The sequence below is a fragment of the Camelus bactrianus genome, chromosome 15 (genome assembly GCF_048773025.1).
Source record: "Camelus bactrianus isolate YW-2024 breed Bactrian camel chromosome 15, ASM4877302v1, whole genome shotgun sequence".
NCBI classification, from domain to species: Eukaryota; Metazoa; Chordata; class Mammalia; order Artiodactyla; family Camelidae; genus Camelus; species Camelus bactrianus.
The window spans coordinates 70,883,464-70,910,360 of record NC_133553.1 but is presented as its reverse complement, the minus strand read 5'-3'; the positions used below and the strand labels follow the sequence as shown (position 1 = coordinate 70,910,360).

General features: G+C 53.9%; 2 long non-coding RNA genes and 1 other non-coding gene across 3 annotated transcripts; 1 reads left to right on the top strand and 2 right to left on the bottom strand.

The window, feature by feature from the left end:
* Positions 1-2,692, top strand: LOC141573365 (uncharacterized). The gene is made up of 2 exons (XR_012499066.1): positions 1-633; positions 924-2,692. It is a non-coding gene; the product is annotated as an uncharacterized LOC141573365 (long non-coding RNA).
* Positions 2,693-4,518: 1,826 nt separating this feature from the next.
* On the bottom strand, positions 4,519-8,349 carry LOC141573366 (uncharacterized). The gene is made up of 2 exons (XR_012499068.1): positions 8,099-8,349; positions 4,519-6,897 (listed from the first exon to the last, which is right to left on the bottom strand). It is a non-coding gene; the product is annotated as an uncharacterized LOC141573366 (long non-coding RNA).
* LOC141573495 (U6 spliceosomal RNA) lies at positions 6,612-6,720 on the bottom strand. Its single transcript, XR_012499296.1, has one exon. It is a non-coding gene; the product is annotated as a U6 spliceosomal RNA (small nuclear RNA).
* Positions 8,350-26,897: the final 18,548 nt, after the last annotated feature.

Sequence of the window (26,897 nt, the reverse complement as noted above, 5' to 3'; positions counted from 1 at the left end):
CGATGAGGATGGTGACTGTTTCCCCGAGTGCTCGCGCCGGGTGATGGAGGCCTGTGGTCTGACTTGGAAGAGGACTCGGGTGACCAGAACAGAGCCCGTGTGGGGTCGTTGTGGAGGGAGGAACTCCACCCCCCCCCCAGCCCCAGCCAAGGCACTCGTACCTCATCGAGGGACGGTCGGCCGAAAACAAACGAAAGCTGTCAGAGGTTTGGGGGTGGGGGTGAAGGGGTGGGTGGGTGTGTGTGTGTGTGTGTGTGTGTGTGTGTGTGTGTGTGTGTGTGTGTGTGTGTGTCTGTGTCTGTGTGGTGTGTGTGGTGTGTGTGTGTGGTGTGTGTGTGGTGTGTGTGTGTCCCCGTTCCCCGTACCACGGTCTCTGGTCGAGGCCCCCCCGAGCGGAGAAACGCACGCCAGGCCGTCCGTGCTCCTGGTTGTCCGGCCGCGTGTCCCTGCCACCCAGAGATCCCGAACCGTCCCGCTCGCTCCCCTGCCATGTGCCATGTGCCACCTGCCTGTCGGCCGGGCGCTATTTTAGACCCTGCGAAGAAGTCGACCGGACGGCCGGGCCGGGCCGGGCCGGGCCGGGCCGAGCCGAGCCGAGCCGAGCCGATCTGAGCCGAGCCCGTCCAGGCTGGGGTGGGTGGTGCTGGGTTCAGAGGAGTGGGGTACAAGCGGGAGGCGGGCGTCGATGGAGGGGAGGGGGAGGGGGAGGGGGAAGGGAGAGGAAAGGGGAGGGGAGGGGGAGCAGGGATGACGATGGTCTGGGGCTTGGCGTGTGGGGTGGGGGTGGGAGGGATGGTAGCCATCCTATGACTTTCTCTCCCTACCCCGCCTTTTGCAAGTCTGTTAGAGTGACAAGGTGGTGCTGGTTTCTGGCTGGTGCACACCATAGTGATTCTGTTCTTCTTTTTCCTGGTCTTTTTCAGGAACCCTCGTCCCGAGGGACTGAATCTAGTGCCCTGTGCTGCGCGGTACGACCTAGGGGTCGAATCTGCCAGGAGAGGACTTACAAGGATTTGGAGGATCCTGGAAAACTGCTACCATCCAGAATCCTACATGGATGTTCAAGATCTTGTGGATGGACGGACGGACGGAAGACGGATCGAATGGAGGCCCCGCCCCATCCCCTGGACCCCTTGGCCCAGGAGGATCGTGATGGGTCTGGAAAGGACTCTTCCGACGAGGGTCTCGGGATGGACTTTCTCGGTCTGCGGAAGGTGTTTCTGCACAAAGAGGAAGAGAGGGGCGTTCTCGGCCAGAGAGCCCGAACCGCCTCCTTTCAGGGATCCGCTCCAGTCAGGGTTGGGGTCGGGGTCAGAACGCAGCCACCGACAGCTCCCCTCCCTCGTCTTGGCTCTCCAACTTGGGAAACCCTCCTCCCTGCCCCCTCACCCATCTTCTCGTCAGCCGGCCTCCAGCTTCCCCGTGCCAACCACCTCTCTCATGCTGCCGGACTTTCCTCCTCCTTGGGCTGCCAGGAAGCTCTCCCGCTCCTCCACGTGCTTTGGCTTGGAATCCCTGACAAACACAAGCGGTGCTGGTGGGCGGGGCCGTGGGCGGTGGCAGAAGGACTCCCTTCATCTTATGGGAGCGATTTTTATCTCCATAGAGGTGGCGATTGAGAAAACACATAAAATCACTCAGAAGAATACCCATGTGTAGTATCCCTGACCTAGATCCGTGTCTGTCTGTCTGTCTGTCTGTCTGTCTGTCTGTCTGTCTCTCTCTCTCTCTCTCTCTCTCTCTCTCTCTCTCTCTCTCTGCCTCTCTCTCCATTTCGCTATTCTCTGTGTGTGTGTGTGCGCGCGCGCGCATGCGTGTCTGTCTGTCTCCCTTGTCTCTCTTTCCTCTCCTCTCCCCTCCTCTCCTCTTCCCTGTTCTCCCCCCTTCCCCCTCACCCCTCCACTCCTCTCTTCTCCCCTCCACTCCTCTCCTCTCCCTCTTCTCCTCTCCCCTCGCCTCTTCTCATTTCCCCTCCCCTCCCCTCTTTTCCCTCCTCTCCTTTCCTGTCCTCTCCCCTTTTATCCCTCCTCTCCTCTGCTCTTTCTCTCTCTCTCTCTCTCTCTCTCTCTCTCTCCCCCTCCCTCTCTCCCTCTCCCCCCCCTTCACTTCCCTCCCTCCTCCCTACCCCCCCAACCCCTACCTTCACAGGGCCTCATAGATTGCAATCGGTTTCCATGAAATGTGATGAAGAGGGAATGAATTTTAGAATGATATCCCCATGCCATCGAATCCTTCTTCCCCAGGGATAGCGACTTATTTGTGGTCGTGTTTGTTTTTGTTTTTCTTGTTGTTGTTTTGGGGCGCATCGAGGGCGCAGGAGGCGTTGGGAGTGAGGGTGATGTTTCTCTTTCTGTCTGTCTCCTCCTTAGGACGGATTTTAAGAGGAGGGAGGACTCACAGAAATCTACCATCTTGTCTCGTACTGCAGCTGTGTTTGAGCTTCCTATACGATCTGGGCGGAACACTCCCCACCCTCACCTCAAGCCGCCATTGCCGCCCCCTCAGCCCCCTGCACCCCCGTCCAGTCCCACACTTGGGGCGGTGGTTGGGCATGGGGGGATGTTGGCGGGGTGGTGGTTGGTGGGGGGTGGGGTGGTGGAGGAAACCAGAAAACAGACCACTGTGGCACGTGGGTGACTGGGGCTTCAGGGTGAAGGAGGATGAATAAAATGGCCGGAATTAGGCTAACGGATTATTGCTTCTTTTTTTGGCGGGGGGGGGGGAGGATCATTAGGTCATTCATTCATTCATTCATTCACTCATTCATTTGCTGGGGGGGGGGTGTCATTCGGTTTCTTATGCTCGCCCTGAAAACGGTCAACTGTCCTGACTGACTGGTTGCTGCTCACGGTTCCAGGCCTGTTGTTGAAACTGGAAGCTATCGATCTTACTGTTTCTACTGTATTTCACTCATTGAAAGTCATCATCATGCTGGGTCTCTGAGTCTTTCTCCGAGGAGAAGGTCGGTCACGGGACTAATGACCTGACAAAATAGCCTGAGTGACCAAGAAGGCCACACCTTGAGTGCTTATGAGATAACGAGATCTAACCACCAGCCTCTATAGAATGGGTCACCTGGAGGCATCGTGACACCATTCTGAGTCTTCTGATGAGAAAACGATTCTGTGGATGGTGATCGATGCCCGATTGTTTGAGCTATGGCTCTAGAACCACCCCACCCACTCCATCCCCAAGGTGGGTACACAGTTTTGAAGACGCTAGCCTGCTGTGAATCCCCTTTGCCCGGCAGAGCGATAAAATGGCCTCTTTGCTTCTAAGCTCCGAGACCTTGTCTCTGGATTCTTGGGCTCGTCGGGGACGGGGGCCGATCTTTTGGCAACAAGCGTGCTTCAGAAACAGCGGATGCCCGAGAAGGACACTCTGCCTCTCCCTCTTCTTCCGGGCCTGAAATGGGGAGGAAAAAAACATCGCTTCCCCTGGAAGCTGGAGTCCGGAACCCGCCATCCGGAGGGACTTCTGGCTTGGCCTTCTCCTGGGGTGGGGGGGGGAGGGCACGCCACTGCACGTGTTCTTTGTCAACTCCCTGTTTCTCTCTTCTCGAGTTATCTCTTTGGGACGGCTCCCACACTGGGTGAAAACAGACAGACAGGCTGGTATGTCTCCCTACCCCACCCTTCGCCCCCAAATGACTGATCTCCTGTCCCATCAGAATCACCACTTGTTTTCCAACGTGGCTTTCTTGGATCCTGGAGGACTTGTAAAGGAAAAGCCCAGCTGGGCTAACAAGCTAAAGTCACAAATCTAAGTGTGATAAGTGTCCGTTTACTGATCTAAGTTCTGCTGGGCTAACTCGTAAATCTGAAGTTTAGTGTCAGTTTACTGGGCTAACAAGCTAACTCGTAAATCCAAGCTCAACAAGTGTCAGTAACGTGATCTGTTCCAAATTGATAAGCTCCAGTGTACTGATCCTTTGCTTTTTGTTGTTTGAGCCTTATTGGCGAATAGACCCATATTTGTAATTAACCCTATGAAACCTCATGTGCACGTCTTGGAGGTGCTCAGAGCTTCGGAGCAGAAGCCCCTCTGAGCCCGCCGGCGTAATAAATCTGAGTACTCCAACCCTCCGAGAGGTGCTTGTTTCTTGGCTGGCCTGTCATTTCCGTAACAGACTGATATCAACTTAGAGCCAAGATGGGCGCAGAACTGAAGGAGCTTCTCGGCTGGCCTAAGAAGCCTGTCGTCGTGATGTGGGAGGCATTCTTTACGAGGGACCTATCTGATTAAGTGCTTGACCGCCTTTTGGACTTTGAACCAACTTGGAGATAGGAACTAGGATGAGAGGGCACCCGAAATAGCTCAGCAAACTCTTCTCCATCCTTAGAAGACAGACAGACAGACAGACAGACAGACAGACAGACAGACAGACAGAGTGTGTGTGTGTGTGTGTGTGTGTGTGTGCGCGCGCGCGTGTTTGTGCGCGTGCGGGGGTGTGGGAGAGGGAGGAGATGACGTCAGCGTACTGGACACTGTTTCAGTGACATGGGGAGTGCTGTCAACTAGGAAGGAACGTCATGTATTCTTCAGCCTTGTGTCTGTACAGGTGGGTACACTCAGGGTTCCAGAAAGGATGGGATATTCCTGGCAGTCGTCTACTGCCCTGGCATCGAGGGCTGGCTGGCTGGCTGGCTGGCTGTCATCCAAAGTGGAGGCTCTCGTGAAAGGGACGGAACCGAGTCCCGAGGAGATGCCTCCTTCACTGACTTTCATGCAAACACAGTGGACCACAGCCTCCGGAAAGAGGGTGGGTGGCACACGTGGCCCCAGTCTGTTCTGTCCATTCGGCAAATGGCCTGGGTTAGGGGAAACCCAGCATGGCGACCATCCGACAGGCCGACCCACCGACCCACGGACGTTCTCGGTTTCTCCCAGCTTCCTGGATGACCTCCCCCACCCACCCCCACCCCACCCGCATTCCTTCACCCACCGTGGTGTCTGGTGTCAGGGCACTTGGAAGATGACTCCCATTGTTCAATAGACAGGGGCAGGAAGATTCCTATAGGACCGCAAAAACAGTCAACTGGCCATACATACATACATACATACATACAAACTTTTTGTCCCCAGAGGCCTCAGACCTCCTCTCTCTGGACACGCTGAACCCCAGTAACTGGCCCCCATTCAACTGCCACATAGTAGGGGTCATCCAGACGTTCTTGGGATGGTAGGTATGACTTCCAAAGGGGTTGAAGCCTTCCTTCCCCCGCTGCAAGCCTGATGCCATCAGCATGGCCAGGACACTGCTACAAACAAACAAACAAACAAACAAACAAATAAACAAACAAACAAACAAACACACACACACACACCACCACCACCACCACCACCACCAACAACAACAACAACAACAACGACAACAAAAGACAAACACATGCGTATGTGACTTGGGGACATACTTTCCGCAGCCTCCAGGGACGAAGGCACTCGCTTCGCTGGGTAAATCCTACGAGGCTTCACTAAAGCGCTTGCCAACTTACTTCTCAGAAAGATCGATCTCTGCCCCCATCACCCGCCATCATCAGGCAAGGTCGTCAGAATCCATGGGAGATATAGACTAGAAGAAGAAGTAGAGGAAGGAGGAGGAGGAGGTGGAGGAGGAGAATCAGTGACATGAGGTGTGTACGACTTCTTGTCTCCAAGAGGATTGAGTTTTAAATTTTTTTCTTTTCAGATACAAGGGAAAATAAACTTCTGTTTTTTCCCCTTCCTTCCCTTTTAGAGGCGGACACCCACATGGTAACTATCATACCTCTGTCAGCAGAATGGAATCCTTTCTCTTTTTCTCCCTCCCTGACCCTTCTGGGATTCAGAAATCCTCCGTGAGGATTTTTCTATTCTTGGCAGCAGAGTTATTAGCATCATTGACTTGGAGGCAAAAACTTAGGTTTCCATTAAACTGGGATAGACATGCATGGATAAGAGATACTAGTGCTACTCGTTTTCCTTAGGGTTCCCCTGTGTCTGTGGGGTGTGTGTGTGTGTGTGTGTGTGTGTGTGTGTGTGTGTGTGTGTGTGTGTGTGTGTGTGTCTGTGTGTCTGTGTGTCTGTGTCTGTGTCTGTCTGCCTGCCTGCCTGCCTGCCTGCCTGCCTGCCTGCCTGTTTATTGTAGGAACTCTCTGTCAATGGAAGTATAGTTGACTTACAATGTTGTGTTCATTTATGACGTACGGCATAGTGATTCACTTATACACACACACACACACACACACACACACACACACACACACACACACACACGTATACTTTTTCAGGATAGGTTATTACAAGCTATTGAACATAGTTCCCTGTGCTAGACAGTAGGACCTACTTGTGTACCTAGTTTGTATAGGGTGGTTTATATCTGCTAATCCCAAACTCCTGATTTATCCCTCTGCCCTCCCCCGTTCCTCCACCCTACCCTGTCCCCTGTGTTAACCATCGGTTTCTTTTCCATGTCTGCGAGTCCAGTCTGTTTCTGGTTTGTAAATAGGTTCCTTGGAGTCTTTTTAAAATGGAGTTATTTATGTATGGATGGGTGTCTTGACTTACTTTCAGATCCCACCTAGAAGTGATGGCATAGGATATCTGTCTTCCTCTGGGTGACTGACATCACTAAAGCTACGGAACGCTTCACGTATGTGCGTGTGTCGTCCACGTTCAGGGGCCGTGCTGATCTTCACTGGATGGTTCCCGTGTTAGTCGATGTGCTGTGGCAGCAAGCGCTTGCCTTAGGGTTTTTGTCTCAACCTGAAAGCCGGCCCGGAGACTGAAGGTCTTCTAGTTGCCTCCACTATCTGCCTAGGACCATCTCCACGAACGTTTCCCATTTTCTCTCACCCTTTTGTCTTGGCATCATTGAGTACTAAAATGCTCCGTCTCCTGAAGCCCTGCAGACTGAAGCTGGACAACGGGAGGTAAACGTCAGAGAAATGGCCACAACAGCTCCTGTGGAAACCATCCTAGGGCCTGTTTTTGGAGGAGCCGCTCAGAGAGTTGAGCCGAACACCCCAGGACATCATCAGAGGCATTTCAAACTGCTCGAGCCGTTTCGATGACCCCGATGTGTGGAAATCTCCTACCAGACTGACCCCCTACTCCCGGCCCTGAATCTGGTTTCTCATCTGCTCCAATGATTAACCTTTTTGCTGTACTTTGGTTTTCCACACAAGTGCCTCTTAGGCGATACCTGACTGCTTGCTCCCTAGGCCTAGCTTCAGAAGCCCATCGACACCACCGCCTCCTGAGACGAGATACTACAACTGTTTCCTTGAACAGACCTGTTCTCAGAACTAAGAAACTGGGTCCATGAAACGCAGGCCCTCTAGGAAACTATTCCCTCCCTCCTGCCCCCACACCACGCGCACGCACGCACGCACGCATGGACGCACATGCACAGTCAACAGCCCAGCTTTTAATGTGTAAAACTTCCAGGGAAGTTACAGAATAGGGAAATGTTGGGGTCCAGAGTAGGCTGCCCCAAAATGTGCCCGATGGACTATGCTGAATGAAAGGGACTTCACAACTGGCCAAGGGGGAGGGTATAGGTCAGTGGTAGAGTGTGTGCTTAGCAAGCAAGCACAAGGTCCTGGGTTTAATCCCCAGTACCTCCGGTCAAAAATAAATACATAAAATCGAATTCCTCTCCCCGCCCCCCCCCCAAAGTATACACTGCTGTATGTCAACTCTGTCTCAATAAAACTGGAAGAAAAAAAGGAAAAAAAAAAAAAGATTTAACAAAAGAAAGAAAGAAACAAACAAAGAACTGCCCGAGGCAAGAGGAACACTCTGGCCCTCCTTTCTGCCTCCCTGGAAGCAGGGGAAAAAGAATTTTGTTTTTTTAAAGTCTCCCATCCCAGAGGAATCTATCAAGTCAGAGGTCTGCTTCCATGCCCTTCCATGATTCTCAAACGGTGTAGTGGGGTTTACCCAGATTAGGAAAAGGAGGGGACTCCTTTGGCCTGAGACCAGGCGAGATTCTCCCCCTCCCTCCCGCCTCCCTCCGTGCAGTTGGGACGGGGTGGCCTAAGGGTGGGGAAATTGAAACCAAAGAACAAAAGCCGTTCAACAGAGAGGAGCCGGAGGCCAAGTCAAAGGCTCTGACCTGAGCACAGAGCTTTCTGCATTTGAATGAAGCGATTGAACGAGGCCCTGCCGAATGGATCCTCCTGACGTCCCCGCCCCCGCTTCCAGGAGACAGTCAGTCGATTTGGGACCGATCGGTGGAGAAGGCCTGGGAGGCGGCGGCGGCGGCGGTGGCGGCGGCGGCGGCGGAAGCAGCGGCGGGGGCGGGGGGGGTGGAGCGCGGGCGGGGGCGGGACCAACGGTCGCTCCAACTCTGCCTGCCTGCCTGTCTGCCTGCCTGCCTGCCTGCCTGCCTGCCTGCCTGCCTGCCTGCCTGCCTGCGGGGCTGAGGCCTGAGGGCCACGCTGGTTCCTGCCACTCAGGGAAACTTCTGCAGGTGTTGCCGAAAGATCGCCCTCCCCCACCCCGTCCCTGACGAGCCAAATAACCCAGAGACAGGGTCTTAGAGTTTAGAAGAAAAGAGGCAGCTTGATTGCTTTGCTGGGCAAAGGGGACTCACAGCAGGCTAGTGCCCTCCAAACTGTGAACCCGTCTTGGGGTTGGGGTTTCATGCTTCTGTGGACGAACAGGTTGGAGCATGAAAGGGAATCACAACAGGCGGGAGCACAAAAGGTGCTCATGATCAACAAGGGTCTCTGATGAAACTTCCTCCTAAATCTGGATGAGTGTCTGATAACATGGGACCTCCTGGTGGTCTAGTAGGTCATCAGCCCGTGACCTTCTTTATCTGGTCAGACTCACCCGGCGGCACCAGCGCCACGGAGGAACTCGGGGTGGGGGGTGGGGGGTGGGAGGGGGCTGGTCGTTCTCCTGAGCTTATCCTCCCGTGACTCCCTTCCTGGGGAAAGACTCAGACGCCAAACATGATTGTCAAGTTGAACGATCAGAGGAAGGTCAAATCAAACAGTTAGAATCGACAACTTTAGCTGTTTTTAACAGTGGGCCTGGAGCTGGGAGCGGTGTCTGGTCAGTCGAGTTTGCTGATGGTTCTAAAAGCAAGCAGTAAGCATAAAGCCAAAAATTGGCTTAGCCTAAGTGCGGCCACTTCATGATTCCTCCTTCACTGGGGGCTGAGGCGTGGGGGAGGGCGGGGGTGGGGGACAGGACTGAGGTGGCGGCGAACTTCTCCGTGAATGCTCGGAGCCGAACTGCTCTCTGGGCCTAGGTCTGAAAAAGGCCTGAGTCTCAGCTATGTCAGATTCTCTCTCTTTCTGGGCACATGGACTGACTCGCCCCGCATCCTCCCATCCTGTCAGACCCTTTGGACACACACCTCCACCTGAAGAGTTCTTTGGCCTCGTCCAGAAAAAACAAACACACGCACGAACAAAACCAAACGAGCACACAGAAACCCTGCTGATCTCCTTGGACCCCATTCACTTCGGAGAGTCCCTCTCGTAGAAATCCCCTCTGCTCGATGATTTCACCACAGCCGCCTCCCTTTCTCCGGCACAGTGACCCCCCACCCCCACCCCTGCGTGGGCCCTGTCCCTCTACCTATCAAAAACCAAACCCCAGGAGAAAAGAAAATCAGAATGCTGTTTTGAGCCACTGGATCTGTGAAAGGAACCAAACAGAAAGCTGAAATAACCAAACCAGCCGAACACCAAAAGCGAACAGACAGATACCCCAGAAAGAAGGGCACGCCGACCCTTGCCCCTTTCCTTCCTGGAATCAGGACATAACATAGATCTACACCCCACCCCCCACCCCACCCTCCCCAGATGTCTTCTTTATGCCGGAACGAGAGTGACGTTCTTATTGTCAACGGTGCTGTTATGGAAATGACAGGCCGGCCAAGAAACAAGCACCACTCGGAGGGTTGGAGTACTCAGATTTATTACGCCGGCGGGCTCAGAGGGGCTTCTGCTCCTAAGCCTTGAGCACCTCCAAGACGTGCACGTGAGGTTTTATAGGGTTAAGTACCAGCTTGGGGTATTCGGCCAATAGGCACGCAATAGCTTTAGCAACATCATTATCACGAAAGTAGAGGCAGTGAGGCAGCAAACCAACATTTCAAGGCCAGATATGTCTCTTTGAAAATCCAGCTGGCTAGCAAAATATGAACAGGGAATCAGCAAACCGGCACTTATTAATTTAGATTTACGAGTTAGCCCAGCAGAACTCAGATCAGTAATCCGACACTTGTTACACTTAGATTTGCGACTTAGCTTGTTATCCCAGCTGGGCTTTTCCTTCACAGTGTAAAGCGGAGAAGGAGAGAATTCTGTACAAACAGACCTCGATGAAAAGAATCCTCACCCTCTTTTAGGCCCCCACCTCAACACACGTGCGCGCACACGCGCGCACACACACACACACACACACACACATGCATGCACGCACGCGCGCGTATAGTTACTCCTGTTCTCTCTCTTTCTCTCTCCCTCTTCCTTTCTTACTGATTTTTTAAAAATGTTTACTGATAACACAGAAAATAATTGCTTAAATGTTGTCCAGGAATGATATTCATTTTTGAAAACATGATATATATTGTAAAGGATTTGGGCTCCCTTAGAAAAATCCCAGTCCAGGCACGATTGTATAGCACCTCCTTTCACTTTCAAGTGTCTCATTTCAGACAATAAAGTAGCCAGTCATCTTCCTTGTGCATGACCTTTGTAACTGGCACAAGTCAAACGGCACAAAATTCAGACCCAATCTCCTGATCCATATGATTCTCATATTCTTTTTTTTTTTTTTTTTTTTTAGCGAGTCCAGAAGCTATGGGTCTGTGCCAACCACCCGTGGCTGTTCACTATCCAGCATTTCTTCCATTATCTTTATGTTGTCCTGTTTCTTGGAAGTATTAGTGCAGCTACTTTTCCCGATGGTCTGTCTCTGTCTCTGTCTCTCACTCTTTTCTCCTTCTTTTTTTTGGGGGGGGGAGGAGGGGGATGGGTTTGATTAGGTTATTTATTTATTTTAATGGTGGTTCTGGGGATTGAACCCAGGGCATCATGCATGCTAAGCAGGCACCCTAACAATGATCTATATCCTTCTCTACACCGCCCCCCCGACCCTCCAGCACCCCCCCCCCGTCCCCGGCCAGGGCCTGTCTTTGCTCAACCCAATAGAAAAGCATTTATGTTTTGCCAGTTTCCTGGGTCCTTCTTTGTTTCATAAAACTGAGAAGAAATACACGTGGAAGTTCTCTCCTATGAATTGAACAGACTGAAGATCCTTTAAATAACCAAATGAGGTGGAAGTGCAGAGAGTACCATACGGGAACACACCGAGGCACATCGTCATCAAATTGACCAAAATTAAGGATAAGGAGAAAATATTAAAATGAACGAGAGAAAAGCAACAAATAACATACAAGGGAACTCCCGTAAGGTTATCAGCTGATTTTTCAGCAGAAACTCTACAGGCCAGAAGTGGGTGGCACAACATACTTAAAGTGATGAAAGGGAAAAACTGACAGGTAAGAATACTCTATTCAGCAAGGCTCTCGTTCAGATTTGAGGGAGAAATCAAAAGCTTCACAGATAAACAAAAGCTACAAGATTTCAGCACCATCAAGCCGGCTTTACAAGGAATGATAAAGGATGGTCTCAAGTCATCAAATCCTAAGAAAAGAGAACAAAAAGATGACAGAGAAAGGGAGGGGGGGAGAGAGGGAGAGAGAGAGGGGGAGAGAGGGGGGGAGGGAGAGAGAGAGAGAGAGAGAGAGAGAGAGAGAGAGAAAGAGAGAGAGAGAGAGAGGGAGGGAGGGAGGGAGGGAGAGGAGACCTTCGAAAGATTGCTTTGCCTGTTTAGGGTCTTCCGTTGTTCCTTAAAAATTTTGAAATTGTTTGTTCTAGTTCTGTGAGGAATGTCGTGAGTATTTTGACAGGGGTTGCATGGAACCTGCGGTTTGCTTTGGATAGTGTGGCCATGTTGATAGTATTGATTCTTCCAATGCAAGAGCACAAGGCATCTTTCCATTTCTTTGTGTCATTTCAGATTCTGGAGTATAGATAACCTCCTCGATTAAGTTTATTTCTAGGCATTTTACTGTTTTTGACTCAATGGAAGTGTTTATCCCAGTTATAAAATTCTGGTTTTTAAAGTGGAGGGGGGAAAAAAAAAAAGGAAAGGAAGGGCCACAAATGGCAAAATATCCTTCTTTCTCATGGGTGAATTGTATTCCATTACGTGTGTGTATGTGTGTGTGTGTGTGTGTGTGTGTGTGTGTGTGTGTGTGTGTGTCCCCTCTTCTTTATCTATTCAAATATTGATGTGCACTTAGGATGCTTCCGTATCTTGGCAATCATAAATGATGTTGCTGCTAATAGCAGGGTGTGTGTATCTTTTTGAATTCATTCTTCTTTTGTGGTTGGCTTTATTCCTTTGATAAGTATGTAAGTTTAAAAAGCTAAAGCTCTAAACCTTCCTGGAAACAATGAACAGTACATATATGTAAATTAAAAATATATGTGCAGTAAAAACATTTTAAAAAAATAAATAAATAAAAAAGAACGAAAGACAAGGAAATTAGCTATCAAGCCGTGAAAGACATGGAAGAAACTTAAAAGACATCTTACTAAATCAAAGAAACCGGTCTGAAAATTGTTACCAACTGTACAATTCCAACCAAATGACATCCTGGAAAAGGCAAAGCTCTAGAAACAATCAAAAGATCATGGTATCCAGGGGTTTGGGGAGAGGGAGGGAAGGAGGAATGAACAGATGCAGCGTGAGGGATTTTTAAGGCGATGAAATTATTCTGTAGGATACCATAGTGGTGGCTGCATGTCATTGTACATTTGTCAAAACCCATAGAACGTACAACCTCAAGAGTGAACCGTCCTGTAAACTATGGACTTTGATGGATAATAACGTGTCCATGTCGGATCATCAGTTTTACCAAATAGGCCACACTGATGAGAGATGTTGAGGGGAGTGGAGGATATATGTGTGGGTGGGGAGGGCTATGTGAGAACTCTCTGTATTTTCTGCTCAATTCTGCTGTGAGCCTGAAACTGCTCTAGGAAATAAAGTCTATTAATCAAAAACAAAAACAAAAACAGAAACAGAAACAAAAACAAAACACCCAAATGAGGTGAACCAGGATTCAGTCATCCAAAATGGAGCTGGACGGCCAGTGGGAGGAACTTTGTTGCAGACATAGTCCTGTTTCAGGGAGGGGGACGTTGTCCCCTCCCTCTACACATCTTGAGTTCTCTGGGCTGGACTGATCCAAAAATGGACCCCAGACGGATCGTTGAGCAGGAGCGACAGGGAACCTACTGTCTTTCATTCAAGCACTCATGTGTCCCCGAAGCAGGCAGCTTTTCTCCGTTTTAGGACAAGAAATCAGCCCTTTGTGCGAAATGGGCCGGGCTGAGAGCCTTTGGTTTTGGGTGACCCGTCCGTGAAGAATCGAGACGGAGTTTGGGTTTTGGGGAGGGGGGGAAGCCCCTGAAAGAAGTCACGAGGTTGGTTGGTTTCTCTAGGCTTCCGGGGCCTGAAGGCTCTCAGTGGGTGATCAGGGTGTTTTCCTAAGTCCAGATGCAGGGAGGGCACCCTCCACGGAAGTGATCGATTTCCCGCTTTCAGGGAGACAGAAAGAAGAGTCTGAGGGTCCCTCTTGCGTCTGCTGGCCCCTCGGCTTCTTCGGTCACTCTCATTTCTAACCCATCCGTGTGCCACGGAGGCACATACATGTTTGGGGTGGCCTCTCCTGGGTCCCGACACCGGCATCAATGGGGGGAGTGGGGGCATGAGTGGTCAGAACTGTATCAAGCTCAAGGGCACCACCAACCGGTTTCAAAAACAAATCTGCCAGCAGCTGCTAGCCGCAGCCTGGTCGTTTCAAAGTTCCCGCCTTGCTCTTGTGGTGTGTTTTCTTTCGTTTCCCCTTCTCCACTTGCCCCGTGGGGTAGTCTGATGACACACACTTCCAGTGCTTCTTTCTTGCATCTGTGTCTCCTGGGCTGCAGTCCTAAGAGCCCCCCCCATCGCCCCCGTCCCCCCAATCAACTCGTTTCTTTACCCTCCACCAGGTCTCCTGGCTTGGAAATCTCGGCTCACAGCATGTGTCTCGTGTCCTCTCTGAATTCACGGGCCCAGCCATCCACCCTAAGGAGACGGAGGGAGGGAAGGAAGGTTTTGACCTGGCGACCTTCCTTGCCGGCATCCTCCGGATTTGGGACCCTTCAGTGCGCCACCTGCCACCCGCCATACCACTCTCACCCTGAGGCCTAGCCCTCGGGGCTCCGTCCACGCGGAAACCTGAACGCGGACGGACCTGGACGGTGGGCGGGGTGGGGGTGGGGGTGTGGAGGGGCTTGCTTCATCACTGCCGGAACCGTGGAGGCGACCGGGACAGACGCGTCCTTCAAGAGGTGAAGGGACACGTCGCCCGGGCTAGGTCCGTGCCACAGCATGTGATTTGGCTCTAAAAAGGAAACCAGGGACCCGTGGAGCCGAGAGACCTGTGGGAGACAGGCGGGGCCGATTCTGCGTGCCCCTGACTCCCTGAAAGAAGCCAATCTGAAAAGGTGGCATCCTGTAGGGTACCGGCTCTAGATGACATTCATTCTCAAAAGGGCAAAAGCCCCAGAGAGGGTGAAAAGATGAGTGGGGTCGGGGGTGGTGGTGGTGAAGGTTGTCTGTGTGGGTGTGTGTGTGTGTGGGTGTGTGGGTGTGGGTGTGGGTGTGGGTGTGGGTGTGTGTGTGTGTGTGTTGTGGCGGGGGGTTGTTGATGAATAGGTGGAGCACAGGGGACTTTTAAGCAGCGAAACTCTCCGGTAGGTAGGTCCACGATGGGATGAAAACCAACGTGTTGGATATGGCAATACCTAAGATGGGGTGAACTGAAAGAACCCTTCTGGGTGTCCCGCCCCTCAGCCGAAGTTTAAAGTCCTTCCTAAAGCCAGAAGGTAAAGACACACGAGAGCAATCTGAGGGGCCATCGCTGAGGAGTAACAGCGAGGCCAGTGAATCCAGTGAAAGACTGACTGACGTGGGGGCCTGGGTCCCTCGGCTCGACCCCCTTCCCCGGGAAACCGAAGCCTTCGACGCAGGGATGCGCTTTGACACGCTTCTGTCTCATCGGAGAAGGCTTCTTCTGCCTGGCATTGCGTGACGGGGCCGAGAAACCCGTCCTCTCCTCCTCTGCGTGAGGTAGCGGTCGCTCCCGCCTTTGCGCAGCGGTGAAGAAAGCTACCAGAAACACGGTTCTGCGTTTCTCTCGATACCGTGGGCGAGCGTCACGGCTTTTCCTTGCGTTCCACCATGCAGTCAGATAGCATTCTCAAAACTAAGCGTGCCATGCAAATTTTCCTTTTCCTTTTTTAAAGTGACTGTCAAGAACTTAGGCAGCATCGAGTGAAAATGTTGGGCACCTTCATCTCTTGGTTTGTATGGAGCCAGCTAGGTCATCAGACCCACGTCACCATGATTTCTGAATTCTAAGATCCTTTCCAATCCATGATATTGTACACTCCTGGGTCATGGGATGTCACTATGGCTGATCAGGTCAAAGGGAATGTGTCCCTCCAGAGCACTTATTAACACGTCAGTTTATTTAAACGACAACAAAGGAAATTCCCTTCGGGCGATATTCATTCCACACGCTAAAGGAAAGCGATAGGTTGTGTGCCTGAGCCCACACAGTGTGACGCAGGAACGGGGTGGGGGTTGAGGGAGGAGGAACTCTGGCTAGTGTCCAGGACCTAACGGGAGATAGAGTGGAGGATTTTTGCCCTTCTTCAGGGACAGGGTGAATCGGCCCGAGGTTGACTTGTGCGCTCAGAAAGAGGGCCTTTACCGGATGCCCCGAGCAAGCAGACTTTTCTTTTCTTCTTCTTCTTTTCTTTTTTCAGTTTTATTGACATAGGTTTGACATACAGCCCTCTATCAGTTTCAGGTGTACAGCACAATGATTTGACTTCCATAGACTGTGAAGTGATTATTAGGTAACTTTAGTGACCAGGAAACAACGATATGTTAAAAGGGGGTTTAATCAACAGAACTGCTATTTCTGATGATCATCTATTCCTAAGAGAAAGGACAGATGAACACTCCAAAATGCAGGAAGTGCATAGTCACAGAATGATGAACAATCTTTACCCGTGCCGACGTTTTGACGCCAGGATACGTGGAAAGCTGAAGTTTTAGAACATAGAAATATTTGGCTCTCCATTTGACCTGGAAATCTCCTTGTTGGAAAGAAGCTAATTTCTCCTCCTCATCCTCGTCCTCCTCGTCCTCGTCCTCGTCCTCGTCCTCGTCCTCGTCCTCCTCCTGCCTTTTTAACTAAAAAAATAAAAAAATAAAATAAAAAAAAATTTTTTAACAAGAAGTTTTTATCTTTTTGGAGGGGGGACGGGTCATTAGGTGTCTTTATCTACGTTTCAATTAATTATTTAGATTTATTATACGTTTTCAGTGGTGGTACTGGGGACTGAGCCCAAGGCCTTGTGCATGCTGAGCACGCACTCTACCGCAGAGCTCTACGCTTTCCCAGAAAGGAGCAAATTTCTAAACATAGAACTGGATGAGTAGGTCAGCTTTTTGATCTCATAGAAGCAGCGGCCCAGTTCTCTGGGGGGAACCCTCCTTATCTTGTCCATCTCGACAACGTCAGAAACGTCTGTCTGCATAGCCCACAGTGGCCTGAGACTGAGGCCAGGGGGCTGAATCAGGTAGAACCTGAAACCGAATGGAAGAAACAAACAAACAAAAAAGGGTGGGGAGGGGCACGCGGAGGCCTTTTTAAACGTACACACTGCTGCGTGGTCTCCCTCGTCGAAACTCTAATTCGCAGCCTTCTTAAGGAGAAATATACACCTGAAACGTCTTTTTTCCACACAGAGTTTAAAAGCTTTCACCCTCCGAGCCGAAAAACCTTACCCGTCCCATCGGTTCTTTCTGAGTGAGTGGGTTCTCTAGTGTCCTACGCGTCTGCTGGGAAACAAGCTGCTGGAGAACCAGCAACTAGAAACCAAGCTGCACCAGCATTTCCATGAGCGTAAAATCTTACATTCACACTTACTTGCTTAAAAATGCACACGCCTGCTTTGTTTTCATGTTTTACACAGTCGATGACCTATAACATGTATGATGCTCAAGAAATTGTGTGAGGGGCAATCCTGAGATTGACCGTGAGGGCGCAACAGATGGCAGATATTTCCTTAGGGTAAAACAATGGACGGTCATGGGAAGCCAGATCATCCATTAACAGAACTTGGTTCTGGCAGGAAAGCATGTGGTTTAACCCCGGGGAAATATTTGCTATCTCGAGATGTCCCAGAGGCAATCACAGGATACACTTAGAAATTTTGCATCCCCCGAGGAGGGTGATTGTTCCTGGAAGGGATAGGCCTGAAATGAATCAGTTAGCCAGCAAGCAGAACTTCGTGCTTCTGGCATGAAATATCTAAAGCCCCACCTCTTTGATCGCATTTCTTTTTTTTTTTTCCCTGAGCCGTATACTCCCAATAAACAGGATGTCGACCAGGCTTTTGGCACTCTAGATCCACGAGACCTTGAGTCCCCTGGTCCCATTTTCGCTCTTTACTTGGTCTCTTTGTTTCTTAATTCTTGCGTCGCCCGTCCTCAGACACGGTCCCGAGCTGCGCTGGACACAGCACCCGTCCTACCCGACTCGTGAGTGACCTATAGTTTTTAAATGAAAGCTACAAAATCTCTGGTCATGTCGATCTGCTGGTCTCGTCTGTATGAGACAGGGCAGTACCTGAGTTTCAGAGACACACACAGACACACACACACACACAGACACACACACACACACACACACACACACACTCTAAAGGGAACAAAGAACAAAGAAAGATAGAGAAAGAAAAAGAAAAAGGCTCAGGGGAATAAAGGATTCGCTTGCTCTCTGTGACATGACCCAGTAGACCTAGTTGTCACGAGACAGGAAGCTCAACTCTCCGTGTTTACATTATCTGTTCCTGAGCTTTCTTGCAGAAAATTCTCATGCGTTTCTTTCCCCTCACGGAAGTCTTCTCTATTCCCCACAGAGCCTGGGGCGATGGCTCTTCACCCTGGAGCCGCCTGCGGCCGATCCAAGATATCGGATGATTTATGGAAGTGATCAGTGATCCTGAGACAAAGCCCTTCCTTTAGGTAGAAAAGCATGGCCCCTGCTGCTCAGGGAGCTGGCACTCCCCCTCCCTCTCCCCTCATGCCACCTTCTCCTTTGTGCACAAGCTATCGCTTTCGCAAAAGAGCTTGGCTTGCCTGAGAGTCTTGTGGAAGCCATCCTCATTTCTATGGTACTGCCGTCCAAGGATCTGGAAAGGGCCCGGTCCCATGTATGCATGTATGCATGTAGGCACTTGTGTATGTCCCCGGCTTGTAGGCCTGGCATGTTTCTTCCTCCACATACACTTGCCAGAGTTCATTCATGAAAGAGCTCTATGGAACTGGTTTTCAAGGGAACATGCAGGCAGGGAATGCGAACAGGAAGGAACCCAAATGTTTTCCTTCAGGTTGACATGATCTAGGACAGATCCTTTCATCCAGAAAAGCAAATGTCAAGGGATCGGTCTCGTGAAAAGAGCCATGTCTTGATTGTGACGAGCAGCATTCGAGGTGAAACTTTTCGCCTCCCTAGGTTTACCCCGAATCCATTAAGTTCCTGTGGGTTATCTCTGTCATAAAACGTGTCAGCCAGGAAAAAAAAAAAAAAAAAAAAGAGTCTGGGAGCGATGGTTGGCTCGGTCTCAAGTCTCAGGAAGTGTTCACACCCCAAGCAGTCCGAGGGGGTAGTGTGTGTGTGTGTGGGGGAGGCGGTCCATCTCTGAAAAATTGGTGCCTCCTCCACGTAGTTTTTGGTCCCTTGCAACTGAAGCATCTGGCAACGTCCCTGGAATGTTTAGATCGTTTCCAAAGAAGATGAGATACGGAAGCGTTCGTTCCTGGCTCCATGAGTCGAAGGGGACGTGCTTTAATATCTTTCTGACAGAAAAGACTCGAGATCTGTCAGTGTGTTGGCCGACATGACTGGTATACCTTCGGAGGATGGATGGACCTACAGACAGACAGACAGACCGGAATACATACATACTTACTTACATACGTACATATGTAAACATACAATACAATACAATACAATACAATACAATACAATACAATACAATACAATACAATACAATACAATACAATACAATACAACAAAACAAAATGAAACAGAATAAAATAAAATAAAATAAAATAAAATAAAATAAAATAAAATAAATTAATTTAAATGAAAATAAAAGGATGCTGTGAGGAGAAAGTGTCTGTTTCTGGCTAGGACCAAATCGTGTCCCTACGTGGACCGGTTGGGAAAGACTGGTGTCCCAGATGGTTCACCGTGACTTCCTCGTGAACAATTGCTGTGACCGATTCGGGCTTCGGAACAGTCACGGTCTCGTTCTGAGGAACGTCTCCTGGAAAGCATGTGGAGACCGTCTTCGTCTGCCGTCCTTAGGAAACGTTCCAGCAGAGCGGGTGTCCGAGAGCCTCTAGGGGCGATGGCTATGCTTCGTGGACGTCTGTCCCTCTTCAGGCCGAATTTCGTGGAAGTATGCTGATCTGGCCAGCCGACAAGTCTGAATGGGGGTGATTTTTTGGTAGAAATGCGCGTCCTTGGAGAGACCAGGGGAAGGGGAGCATGTCTCAGTGGAAACTCTCGTACAGCGTGATAGAGATGAGAATGCGGTTCTGTGTCATCATCTTTGCGTGCTTCCCGCCACCCTCCCCCTCCCCGCCCCGCCCCGCCTTCCACTGATACGCTGGGCCACGTCACGCATGCTTCGAGTTTTCTCCGATGGTTGGCCAACGCTCTTCCGACTCCCGTTGCCCATGGTTCTCCCGCTTTGGACTTGGCATCCTCGAGAACCAAAGCCGCCCTTTCCCTGAAGCCCCGCCGAGCCGGGCTGAGCAGCTGGACATCCGCTGGAGAGAGGTCACTGCCGTGTCCCCTCTCGAGACCCTCCTCCTGCCCGTTGCTGTGGAGGCCACTCAGAAAGTGGACCTGAACCCGCATGCGTTTTTCAGGCCACCCGAGCCTCTTCGAGCCCGACGCCTAGACATCTTCCTGACTGGTGGCGCTCCGGACTCACACCCTGGGTTTCTCGTTGGCTTCAGCCACGGACCTTTGTCTTCCTGGAACGAAAGACCAGACCGGTTTCATCAGGTGGAACCACCTGCCTGGTGGCGGGACTGTCGTGGAACCCTGTGGACCACCCCGAAGTGTATATGCAGCCCAAGGGTGATCTCTCCAGTTGAACAACCATCGAGGCCCAAAAGGACCCCTGCCCCGGGAAGAAAGAAACTTTGACCTTGACCCTTAGCTGCCCGAACGAGAATTTGGATCAGGGTTGGGTAGGGTGATGGAGATCTCCCTTGGCACAGTTCCCGTGTGCGGGACTTTCAATGACTCTGTCTTCCTGAAAGGACACCCGCCCCCTGACCACGCTGTCTCGTCATCAGTTTGTTTCCACGAGGGACGAACCGTCATTGTGTGCACGACAAAGTTGGCCGCTGCCTGTTTGGTCCGCCATCGCTCCGTAAGGGACCGACGAAGTGTGCGTCGTGACCAGTGACCGATTTCGGAGCCCGTGGGTGGTGGGCGGGTGTGTATCTGTTTTCCAGGTCACGCGCGACGCGGTGTGTCGTGGTGTGGCCCGCCCGGCCACCCCACCTCCCTTCCCCCATGGAAAATCAAGGGAGAGTATTGCCCGAGACAGACGAAAGTGCAGCCACGAAACCTAAAAGGATGACCCTGGATGTCAACTTGGAGGTGGCTAGGAGACGGCTGAGCATGCATAGGATCACACTGCACTGCCACCGTGTGGGATGCCGCACATGTGTCGCCGTCGTGGTTTTCATCTCCTCCACCTATTGCCCTCACCTACATCCACTCTTTATCTCACTGAACTCTTTTTTTTTTTTTTTTTTTTTTTTTCCGGTAAGACAGTGAGAATTTTCCCTCTCTCTCTCTCTCTCTCTCTCTCTCTGTCTCTCTCTCTCCTACTGTCTCTCATAATTGACCTGACAAGGGGATGTCCGTTTTCACGTGTCCAACATAGCGATTCGGGATTCTTCCATGTTCCACGATGATCACCGTGATGAGTCTGGTTACGGATCAGTCACCGGACAGCGTCATGACAATAGTATGGATTGACTCTACTCGCCCTGCTGTCCATGACCTCCCGTAATTTGTGTATTTATTAATTGGAGTTAACTGGAAGCTTGTACTTTTTCCTCTCCCTCACCCATTGCACTCATTGTTCCTTCTTGGTATCCATGAGCCTGTTTCAGCTTCCTTGCATGTGTTCCTGCGTATTGTCTTGGGGATTCTGCCTCGAAGTGACAACATCCCTCTCGAACTTAAGTCACTTAGTTAACATCATCCCCTCTAGGTGTAGGTCTCTCCAGACCACGTGGCACTGTCCATTCGTCCATCCGCGGGCCCGTAGTGGAACTGCCGGGTCTTCCAGGAGTTTTCTGTGGAATGTTTTGAGGGACTTCTGTCCTGTTTTCCCTAATGGCTTTCCTCCACCTCCGTTTCGCCCTCTCCCCCTCGCCCCCACCACCAACCCCTGTTCCGTGTTGCCTTCTGTCTTCCGTCGGAGAGCGGAGTCTGTCAGGTATGAGTCGAGAGCTCTGTGTCCGCCTGCCAGCCCGCCCACCAGGCCCCATCTCGAACGGTGGTCTCTATCACGTGTTCCGTCAGGAGCAGGCACTTTCTGCTTGTTTTTGGAACTTGCTGTCGAGATTCCAGGTTCTGGGCCTGTCCGGATATCTCTTGGAAACGGAAATGTGTGCGTTTTCCCCTTTTTTAAATTGTGTTCGTTTGTTTACTTACTTATTTATTTATTTACTTACTTACATTTATTTATTTATTTAGGCCTTTTTTTTTTTGGTTCTTGCTGCTGTTGTTGCTTTCGGTGGTTGTTTGTTTATTCGGGGAGGGGAGGTAATTCGTTTCTTTTGCTGGTTTGTTGCCTGACTTAGTGATTGCCTGACTTACCGACTTCCTTATTGACTTGAACGGAAGTCCTGAAGATCGAACCCTGGACCTCGCGCGTGCTGGGCAGGCACTCTGCCGCTGAGTTCTACGCTCCATCCTCCCCCTCGCCCCCTCCCCCATTTGGGGGAGGAAAAAAATAATTTTTTTTTTTTCCTTTTAAACTGAAAACGTCCGTTTGGGTCTCCTGCACGTGTTTCATCCCTGGTTTTCTGGCTTCTAGGAGGTGGAGTTGACCGAGTTCTTGGACTGTTGAGGAGAGGAACCCCTGATGGGCTGCGGTTGTGCTTTTTCTACGGTGTTTTTGTTTTTGTTTTTAAACCCCAGAGTAGTTCTACAACTTGATTTCCCTTTGGTGGTGGGTTTTGTCGTTTGTTTTCATGTTTCCTTTCTTTCTTTCTTTCTTTCTTTCTTTCTTTCTTTCTTTCTTTCTTTCTTTCTTTCTTCCTTCCTTCCTTCCTTCCTTCCTTCCTTCCTTCCTTCCTTTCTTCCTTTCTTCCTTTCTTTCTTCCTTTCTTCATTTCTTTCTTCCTTCCTTTCTTCCTTCCTTTCTTCCTTTCTTCCTTCCTTCCTTCCTTTCTTCCTTCCTTTTTCCTTTCTTTCCTTTCTTTCTTTCCTTTCTTTCTTTTCTTTCTTTTTTTTTTTTTTTTCGGATGGGGCTACAGTTTCCTTGTCCACGTTGACTGTGTCAAACACACACACCGACACACACACGCACACACAGACACGCGGATGCGCTGCGCATGCACAGTGTTGCTCTGTGTAGATGCACTGAACCTCGATTTACCGAGCGGGTGGCTATCGACTCGCCCCCCCGAACCCCCGCCCGCATTTTTTTGTTTTCCCTCCTCCTTCCTGCGGTTGTGGTCAGCCGTGCTGACGTCCGTGTTCTCACGACCGACCGCGAGTGCGTTTTCCCCACGCGCCCGTTTGTTGTCTTTGGGCTTTGTCGCGATCTGTGCCGAGATCGATTTCTCTTTCCGCTTCGATGGGGTTCGCGGTCTTCATCCTTTCTTTTCTAGCTTCTGGGCTTTGCCTGTCTGCTTTCGAAAGACCTCCCGCATTCGAGAGGACGGACTCCAAAGCCGATTCCTGCGTTGTTCTCTGAGCGCTCGCCTGGTTTCGGTTTGCCAGCCCCCGCCTTCCCTCCCTCTTCCCCTCCTCCCCTTCCCAACCTCCCACCCGGGAACCCGGGATCTCGTCCTGGTCGCTCTGGGCCACCCGCGGCGTGGGCCCCGGCCCCGCCGGCGTGTCCGTGTGATCTCCCCCGCCCGGGGAATCGCGTGGGGAGCGCGTCCCCTTCGCGGCAGCCGCCCGGCCGGCCGTGTCTTGCCAAACCCCGGCTCCCTCCGTCCTCCCCGCCCTGATCTGTTGCCGGGGTCGCGTCGCGCCGCGTCGCGTCGTGTCGCCTCGTGTCGTGCCGTGCCGTGCCGTGACGAGGGTGAGCGGGCTCCGAGGCGGACGCCACGGGGCCGCCCGGCGCCTCAGTCCGGGACGAGCTCGGGCGTTTGGGCGGCCGGCGGCGGTCGGGATCGGTTCCGGGGACGTTGGCGACGGTTGTCGGGCGCCATCTGGCTGCCGCTCTGAGATCGTCCCTCTTCTCCCGAGCGTCGGCGACCTCGGCAAGGGATGGGGCTCGGCGGCGGGGCCCGAGGCAGACTTCGGGGAGGCTGGCGACACCGGCGGTGACAGTCCCCGTGGCGCTGAGCCGCGGGCGCGTCCTGCTCTCGGCGCAGATTGGACTCGCAGGATGATGAGGGGGTGACTGTCGCCGCGCTCCCGGGATCTCGTGTGCCGGGGGAAGCCGTGTGGCCTGGCCTGGTCGACCAGCATCCGCCTGTGCCCCTCCAGCCGCGGAGACCGACCCGAGCCGATCGGACACGGCCTGCGCCTTGCCGCCGCGGGGGAAAGGGAGAGAGTGTCCCGCGCCCGGGCCGCCGGCGGCTAGGTGGTCAGGCCCTCGTCTGCGTCCCTTGGACGACTGCTCCTGAGGCGAGGAGCGGCCCGGGCCCAGTGCGGTGAGGCCGTGGACGGGCGCGCTGGGGTTCCCGGTCGTCGGAGGCGCCTCCTTGGATGAAATGTTTTCTGAGTCCCGATGGATCCGGAGACGTGGCTGGGCCGGCCCCTGTTGGCGCGGGAGGCCTGGGAGGGGGTGCCCCCCGGCCCGTAAGCCTGCCCGCGTGGGTTCCGGTGGCGTTGGAGGGACCGAGACTTCATCCGGACTCGGGGACCGGCACGGGGGCGTCCTGCGAGGGATGTGGGGGAGGCAGGCTTTCCCCGGCCCGGGGCCCGGGGCCCGGTGCTCGGGAGCGGTCCCTCGTGGGGGGCCCTCTCGTCGGAGGCGCCTCTGTGGCATCTCCCCGAGTCCCCGGCCACGCGGGCGAGAAAAGGGCAGGGCGTCCCCGGCCTGATCCCGTCTCCCTCTCGTCCCTTCCCATTCCCATTCCCATTCCCACTCCTCCTCCTAAGCCTCCTCCTAATCCCCCTCCCCTCTCCCATCCCCTCTCCCCTCCCCCTACCAAACCCCCCCCACCCCGGTCGATCAGATGGCCCCCGAGAGCTTCGGGGCTGCCATTTATGGGGGTAGGGCTGGGGGCAGGTGGCCGGACCGAGGTCCCGGGGTCCCCCCTTGCAAATCGTGGACCCGCCCCGTTTCTGGGCGCTGTCATTTTTCCTGTCGTGTTGGGCATTTTCTGCCAGCAGATAGGTGCTGACACGGTCTTCCTCGGTGTCTGTCACCGAGTGTTGGGTCTCCGGACGCGTGCGAGGCTCTGGGCTTCTCTCTGCGTGAGCCCTGGCCTGGTAGCCGACTCCGCTTCTGACACTTGAGCCGCCCGCCCGGGCCTGCGCGCCGGCTCTCGTGTGTGCGTCCAGCTGACGTGGCCCGTGGTGCCACCTCCGGTCTCTGGTGGCCCGAGGGCGGTGGGGTGAGGTGGCGGCGTGGGTCTTTTACCCCGTGCGCTCCCCGCCGCAGGCACCCGGTGGTGGCCGGCGCGACCCCACCCCCGTAGGCTCCGTGCCGCGTGTCAGGCATTCCCCGCCTGGGGTCGTTGGCCGCTCTCCTCGGAGAGGACTGAGGAGTGGGTGGCGCCTGGCGAGGCTGAAGCAGGCCCCTCTGGTGGTTGTCCTCGCCGGGCCCTCCCCTCTGGGGCCTCCCTGCCCCACATGGCTCGCTCGCTCGCTCGCTCACTCACTCACTCATTCACTCACCTGACCGATGTGGTGAAGTCATGCTCCCCCGGGCCGGGCCTAAGCCGCGCCAGACGAGGGACGGGGACGTTCATGGCGAACGTGGCTTCTCTTCTCGTTCTGCCTGCGGGCCCCTCGCCTCTCCTCTGCCGCCCGTGGGTGGCGGGGGGAAGGCAGGGGTGCGGACTCCGGCCCGACCTCGGTCTCCCGTGCCTTGTGGTGTCGGCGAGGCCGGGGTCTTGCGACGCGGCAGACACTCTCGCCTCCTCGCCTGCTCGGCGTCCTGTCTCGCGAGCGGCCCTCCCCCGCGGCGGGGGAGGGCTGCCCCGCCGCCACGCCACGTACCCCCTCGTCGGGGTGTGAGCGTGTCTCGCCTTGGTCCTCTGCGGTGCCCCTGGAGCGCTCCAGGTTGTCCCTCAGGTGCCCGAGGCCGAGCGGCGGCATCGCTTCACGTCCCCAGCGAGTCCTCTCGGGTAACCCCTGCGGTGGTCGTGTCTCCCGAGCGCCTCTCTTGAGGCGTGGGGGAGGGGTCGAGACGGTAAGCGAGGCGTGTCCGCTCCCCACCCTCGGTGGGGCCGGGGCCGCCTCCTGAACGTCAGTCCTCACCCTGTACCGGGGGGGGGGACTGACGTGGCCGGGCGCACGCCGGGTGGGTCCCCCTCAGCGGGGTTCGCGCCCGGGCGTGGGAGCGATCGTGGTGGGGCCGGGTGATGTGCCGGTGAGGGGCGGGCGTCTGTCCCGTCCCCACGCGGTCTTGGGTGCGTCTCCTCGCGAGGTGGCACGCACGGGCTCTCCCCGGTCCCGACCGCGAACGCTCGCTTCTTGGCCCGCTGCTTACCCTTACCGCAGACCCCTCCTGCCCAGCCGAGCGCTGGCGTACACGTCGGCGGGCTTCCGTAGGCCTGAACGGGGCACGCTGGGTGGGGGGCGATGCGCCCTCGGTGAGAAAGCCTTCTCTAGCGATCTGAGAGGGGAGCCTTGGGGGCACCGGACCCCCCAGCCGCCGCTCCTCCATCCAGAGCGTGCAGTCACTCTCCACGGGGAGCGACTGCCGCGGCGTGTGGGCAGGGCCCCGTCGCTTTGGCGTGTGGGCTGCGCTGGCCCCGCGGTGGGGCCGAGTGCTGTTCTTGGCCTGCTGTGGCCCGCGCCTCCCCCCTCCGAGTCGGGGGAGGGTTCCGCCGGGCCGGGCCCGGCGTCTGGCGCGGGGCCGTGCGAGCGCGCGCGCGCGTGTGCGCGGGCTTGGCCTCCCCGGCGCGTGCCGTGGGGGGGAGGGGGAAGGCGGTCCACCCCGACTTGGGCCCCCCCCCAGTCTCCGCGCCGCGAGGAGCCACCCCACCTGTTCCGGTCCCGAGACGCAGCCACCGGTGGCGGTGCGTGGGCCACGGGTCGGGCCGCCTCGCTCGGCAGCGTTTCCCCGGGCCGCGAGGCCTGGGGGCGAGCCAGACGAAGCTGGGTGGTGGTGGTGGACGGACAGACGAGACGCAGACGGACGAGTGAGCGAGTGGAAGGGGCTACCCTCTGGAGTTGGGGGGGTTAGCCTGCTGCGCGCGAGTCCCGGCGGCGGGCGGGGCCGGGGTGTGGGAGGAACCGCCGAGGGTTGGCTGAGGCCGGCCGGCGTCCTGGGCGTCGCGGGGCCGCCCCCACGTGTGGG